This window comes from Lygodium microphyllum, chromosome 4 (genome assembly GCF_053477565.2).
Source record: "Lygodium microphyllum isolate KBCC chromosome 4, Lygodium_microphyllum_v1.1.10, whole genome shotgun sequence".
NCBI classification, from domain to species: domain Eukaryota; kingdom Viridiplantae; phylum Streptophyta; class Polypodiopsida; order Schizaeales; family Lygodiaceae; genus Lygodium; species Lygodium microphyllum.
Window position 1 is genome coordinate 139,528,135 of NC_141138.1, and position 6,967 is coordinate 139,535,101.

Sequence of the window (6,967 nt, forward strand, 5' to 3'; positions counted from 1 at the left end):
TTAAGGGGAAAATGAAAATAAATAAAGTATATAAAAGAAATACCTGGAAGGGGTGTGTATGTAATGGCCTAAATGCGCACGGAAGAGTCCCCCAAAAGAAGTGAATCTAGTAAAGGAAAAGTAAAGACCACTGACGAAACAACAAAGAGAACACCTTAGTGGGATTGTTGATTTGAAATGAATTTGTAAGGTGCGATTGGGGAGGGGAGTGGGGTAATATTTTAGGTGTGTTTGTTTTGGTTTGATAGGGTGGTTATTATTTATGGTTGGTGTTTGTGTTTTTTTTTTGTGTTTTTTTGTAAGAAGAATAATAATAAAAGCAAGAGATATAGCACATGAATATGTGATGAAGGGAAAAAATGAAAATACAGCCATGGAGGAAATATCCAGAATTTAGGGTATGAAAAGAAGATGGGGATTTTTATGGTTAATTTTTGTTTGTTGGGTTCTTTTTTTGTTATAAATATAAAAAATATAGGGGTTCCATGTATGAAAATATGTTAAAGTGAAAAATGAAGGGAAAAAAAGGTCAAGGGGGTGAGGGAAATTTTTTAGAATTTTTCAGAATTTTTTTAGAATTTTTTACTAATTGTAAATGAATTTTTGACATTTGTTGGTAATTTTGGGGAGAAATTGGGAAATATTTAATTTTCAGAAATTTTGGGGTTGGAAATTTCCAGCTGACATATTTCTAAAAATTGGCAAAAAGCGAAGGGAATTTGTAGAAATGTTTTTGAAATTTTATGAGGTGGAAATGAATTTATAAATTAATTAAATCAGTTAAATCAGGAAAATCAGCTTAGTCTGGTAAGTAAGGTCAAATTAAGTCAGCTAAGTCCTGTTAGTCTGTGTAAGTCATGTAAGTCTGACTAAGGCAAGTTAGGTTAGTCAAAGGGAACTAGGTTAGTCTAGGTGAAGTCAGATAAGTCAGTTAGGAGGACTAAGTCAGTGGAGACTAACCTAAAGGGGGTTAGTTAACCTAAGGTTAGGGTTAGGGTTAGGGTTAGGGGGTTAGGGTGAGGGTTAGGGGTTAGGGTTAGGGTTAGGTGGACTAACCTAACTAGGGTTAGTGGGGTGGGGTTAGGGTTAGGGTTAGGTTTAGGGTGACTAACCTAACTAGGGTTAGTGGGGTGGGGTTAGGGTTAGGGTTAGGTTTAGGGTGACTAACCTAACTAGGGTTAGTGGGGTGGGGTTAGGGGTAGGGTTAGGGTTAGGTGGACTAACCTAACTAGGGTTAGTGGGGTGGGGTTAGGGGTAGGGTTAGGTTTAGGGTGACTAACCTAACTAGGGTTAGTGGGGTGGGGTTAGGGTTAGGGTTAGGTTTAGGGTGACTAACCTAACTAGGGTTAGTGGGGTGGGGTTAGGGGTAGGGTTAGGTTTAGGGTGACTAACCTAACTAGGGTTAGTGGGGTGGGGTTAGGGTTAGGGTTAGGTTTAGGGTGACTAACCTAACTAGGGTTAGTGGGGTGGGGTTAGGGTTAGGTGGACTAACCTAACTAGGGTTAGTTAGATTAGTTAATTAAGTTCATTAAGTTAAAGCAAGTTAGGTTAACTGAATAGAAGTTAGTGTAACTAACCTAAGGGTTAGTTAGGAGGAGGTAGGAGAAGGGGGTGGCGGCACGGCCGGTGGCGAACGGTGGTGGCTACGCCAGGTGGCAACGGGGCAGCGGTTCGGCGGCGGCGGCGCCTGCAGCTGGCGGGCGGCGACGAGCAGGTGCGGGTGGCGACAATCCGGCAGCGGCGGCTGGCAGATGCGGGCGGCGACTGTGGCTACGCCAGGTGGCGGCTCCTGCGGCTGGAAGACGGCGACGAGCAGGTGCGAGCGGCGACGATCCGGCAGCGGCGGCTGGCAGATGCGGGCGGCGACGGTGGCTTCGCCAGGTGGCGGCTCCGACTGGGGGAGACAGCGTGACCTGCAGGGCGGCGGCTGCGTCGTGGACGGGCGACGACCCGGCGGTGGATGGCGGCGGTTCGGTAGGTGTTCGGTAGGCGTTGCGGGAGGTGCGGTGGCGATTCTGGAGTAGGAAGCGGAGGGCGGCGTAGGGCAGGGGAAAAGGCGGAGGAGGCAGGACAGGAGAGAAGGGAGGACGGGGCAGGGAGAAGAAGGAAGGAGGCGGCGGGGCAGGGAGGAGGAAGGAGGGAGGCGGGGCAGGGAGGAGAAGGAAGGAGGCAACGGGCAGGGAGGAGGAAGAAGGGAGGCGGGGCAGGGAGAAGGAAGAAGGGAGGCGGCGGGGCAGGGAGGAGGAAGAAGGGAGGCGGGGGAGAAGAAGGAGAGAGATGGAAAGAAGAAGGAGAGAGATGGGGAGAGAGAGAGAGATGGGGAGAAGAAGGAGAGAGATGGGGAGAGAGAGATGGGGAGAAGAAGGAGATGGGGAGAGAGAGAGAGAGAGAGTCCGTTGGGAAGAAGAGAGAGAGATGGGGAGAAGAAGGAGAGAGATGGGGAGAGAGAGAGAGATGGGGAGAAGGAGAGAGATGGGGAGAGAGAGAGAGACAGGGAGAGAGAGAGAGGAGAGAGGGGAGGGCAGTTGAGAGGGGGGAGAGGGGAGGGTGAAAAAAAAATTAAAATAAATAAATTAATTAATTTTTTAAAAAAAGAAAACAAAAGAAGAGGTGAGACGCCCCTGTCCCGCGCAGGGGTAAAAAAAATTGCGGTGACGGGAGGGAAAGGGCGCTTGGATGCAGGGACGGAGCACGCGGACACGACCGGGGCCCGTTAAGATGCGTAAAATTGAAAAAGGGCGCGTTCACGCACGGGACGGAGCGCGTAAATACTCATAAAAATAAAGAAAAATTAATAACTCCCAATCCGGACGTCAAAACGAAATAGCGTAAAAACAAAAAGTGGGCAGGACGACAGGGGGAAAACAAGGAAAATATGTGACGGAGGTTCCGAGGGGGGTAAAGGGTGGGCACGTGCAAAAAACACAAAAAATGAACCAAAAAATGCAAGTAAAAATTAATATCGGAAGATCCGTGCATCGGAATGAGGTGCGAAAAAAAGAAAAACTGTGCAAAAAGATGTGCCAAACAATCCTATCACATCAAAACATAGTTCCGACAGAGATAAGACGTGTTCACGTGGAAAAACCCAAAAAAAACCTGAAAATGGGATCGGAAATTAATATCGGATGAATCGTGCATCGGAATGACATGCAGTAAGAAGGAAAAATGGCCGCAGGAAGGAGTGGCACAGGGTTATCATGTTAAACTGCAGTTCCGGTGGAAGTAGGAGGGGTTCACATGCGAAAAACTCCAAAAAGATGCCCGAAAACACATTTAAAAATTAATAATAATAAATCCGGAAGTCAAAAGAGGGTGGAGGAAAAAGGAAAAAGGTGGAGGAAATCACAGGGAACACGACTGTCAAATCAAATTGGAATTCCGATGCAAACAGGGCAGGTTCACATGGAAAAATGTCAAAAAGACGCACGAAAAAGTCGTAAAAAACCGGAAAATTAATAATGGACAAACCGTGTATCGGAATGACTCGGAGTAAAAAGGGAAAATGTCAGGGGAAAAGTGGTTGTCAGGGCTATGACATCAGATCACGGTTCCGAAGCAAGAAAAATGCGTTCATATGGAAAACCGGCTAATTTGTGCAAAATGCTTTAAAAATTAATAACTCAAAAACCGTACACCGGAACAGGGGTAGGTAAAAAGGAAAAATGGTCAATTCAAAGAGAGGAATAGGGCTATAAGGTTGGATGTGGACGTTGGTGAATGTAGGGTACATTCACATGGCAGGACCTCAAAAGTAGGGAATGAAGGAAAACTGCAAGGGAACAGTCCCAAGGGTGGGTGGAACATAAACGGGTGGGTGGGAAGGGACCCCACTAGGGTAAAAGCAAGTCATGGCATACATGCATGAGCAGGTAAAGGCATATGCAGAAGGGTATGCAATGTAGACGTGCAGGGACGCGTCCCCACACTTAAGACCTTAACGAATAGGGTTAACCGAGCAACAGGGACCTAGGACCATGCCACAGACCATCCACTAACATCCCCACACTTAAAACATGAACGTCACTGAGAAACAGAAGGTGTAGGGTTAGAAAAACTTGGCCCATTTTGTTTGAGAATCAAGGGTGATTGTCAATGGGACGTCCGGTGTTGTTGTCGGCTGCTAGAGGTACCAAGGCATCGTCGCTGTACACGTCCTTCATGGCAGGGACCACGCGGGTAGCACCCAGGGAGGTAGCTGGTGGAAGGAAGCGTAGGAATTTTGTCGATGATGAGGGATATTGCACTCAACTCACAGTCACTCAAATGGAATGAAAGAACAATCACTCGCCCCATAACTAATATCACTCGAGGAATAAGGATTGAAACCCATATCGCATACTTGGTTTAGGAATCGACAGGGGAATGGTGCAGAGGGAGTATGCCAGGGTGCACAGTTGATGGTGCATTAGTGCGTCCAACCCGTACCCGTCTGGCATAAGTGCAAGGAGGAAGGCAAGGGAGCCTTACAGTGCAGTGTATAGAACAGGGTGATATGTCTTGTGATGACAATAGAGACCCATCCCATGGGTGCATAGGGAAACGGGAACATACCTGACTCCAAGTGTCGTAACGTCCCTCAATCTCACCTCTCGATAATTGATTGAAGAAACTCCAGTCACACTCAGCCCACCCTCTGTCTCACGCTCTGTTGATAGATACAGGAGGGCAACCATATCCTGAAACCCATTGATGTAATCCTCACGGTCACTTGTGCAAAGGTTGTATGCCTTGTGTGCATTTGATGGTCCAACTGTGCATCCCACCCTGTGCCGGTATACGGTGCGAGAAGGAAGGCCAGGGAGCCTTATGGTGCAGTGCACAGAACAAATTGTGCTTTGTGCATTGAGAGGCCCATCCCCTGCGTGCAACACTTCATTCACACTTCTCACCTCTCATTTGATTTGGAGGGAAAAGACTGGTCTCTCGCCCCGCCCTCTATCTCACTCTCTATTGATAGATACAGAGGGCAACCCATACTCACATCCCCATCCGGTTAGGATGGAAGCTCGCGTCACTTGATTGTTTGTCGATGAAGATCGCGTCATCAGTTGTGGAAGAGGCGTACCTAGGGAGGTAGCCATCAAATCAAACGTTGTGTTAGATAGAACATGTCGTCTGCTAGAGGTCAGTTAGGCACTCTGCAGAGAGACCCAGGACACAGCGTACCAAGGGAGGCAGCTTCGGAATTGGATCCTAGAAATTTCAAGTGATGAATCCACTTTTTGGACTGCTGGGTGTTACCACCTTTTCCACAGCCAGGTTCTCGCCCAAGGGTGTGTGCCACCTTTTCTTGGAACGAGGCCTGCTATGACAGGGAATTACTTCATTTTCTCTCATAACAAATTTGTTTTTCTTATTTTTTTCCTTTTTTTTCTTTTTTTTAAATATTTTTTTTGTTTGTTTTCCCCTATTCCCGAGGGTGTTTCCACCTTTTCTCGAAGAATAGGTCGGCATGACAGGGACCTAAGTCATTTTCTCCCATGACAGGTATGTTTTCTTTTTTTTTTCTTTTTCTTTCGTTCTTTCTTTTTTTCTTTTTTTTCTCTTCGAATTGAGCAAGAGAATGGTAGAAAGACCATTTGTCAAAACCAACCTCGCCACTGTCGCTGGTGGAAAATAGAGGATAAGAGATCAAGGCTGGAAGGTGGAGTTGAGGGGACAGAGGATTGCGTCCGCCTCAGCAGGAGTGACTGAAGAACGGCTATCAGAAGTAGCAGCATAAGAAGTACAGTGCCGTGCCAACGAGGGAAAAGGTCAAGTGACCATGATTGTCAAGATCCCCAAGGAGGGAAGTACTTCTTCAGGCGATATCCATTGATCAGAAAGGGATCATCAGAGGCATCAACGGTCTGCACTTGGACAGAGCCATTAGGGTTGAAAGCAAGTACCTTATATGGGCCCATCCACTGCTGTTGAAGCTTGCCAAGAAACTTGCCAAATCGTGAATCATAGGCTAGGACCAAATCACCTTCTTTGAACTCCTTGTGCTTGATGAAGCTGTCATGGTAAGCCTTACGTCGAGCTTGCGTGGCTTCCATGCACTGTAGAGCCATCCTACGAATTTCATCCAAACACTCCAGGTGCAAGAGACGGCGTTGCAGTGAATCATCGTCCCCCAAACGCTCTTTGATAGCCACTCTCAAAGAGGGTAATTCCAGTTCAACAGGAAAAACAGCTTCTGTACCATACACCAGCTGGAAAGGTGTCTGTCCTATTGTTGCTTTATGGGAAGTTCTGTACGCCTAGAGGGCCTCTGTAAGTCGATCATCCCAATCACGACGATGTGCGGCAATCATTCTTGTTAGAATCGAGCACAGGATGCGATTGGTGACTTCGACTTGGCCGTTGGCTCTGGGGTAATAAGGAGTGGACTTGCGATGGCGGATCTTATACAACTCTGTCAATTCTTCCATGACTTTGTTAAGGAAATGAGTGCCTCTGTCACTTACAAGCTCTAAGGGACTGCCAAAATGGGTGATGATATTCTCGTACATGAACAGGGCCACGCTGTTACCATCATCCCGCTTTAGAGCTTTAGCTTCACATCACTTTGTGACATAATCCGTACATACCAGGATGTATCTGTTCTGTTTCCTTCTGGTGGGAGGGTCGATTAGACCTACGAAGTCAATGCCCCACTTCTAAAACGGCTTCAGGGGAAGGATAGGTTGCAGTGGCATGGCACTTGTCTTCGTGGGTTTCCCCATTCTTTGACAAGCATCACATCTTTTACAGTAATCATAGGTATCCTTATGAATGGTAGGCCACCAATATCCTGCTAGCAGAGCCTTCCTGGCTGTAGCTTCTCCTGCAAAGTGGCCTCCACATGGCTCGTCATGGCAAGCCTTCAGAACAATCCCAATCTCATTTCCTGCAACACATCTTCTGAGCACTTCATCTTTGCCTTTCTTGTACAGTGCGCCACCTAGCAGGGTGTAGGGGGCTGATTCTAACATGAGCTTCT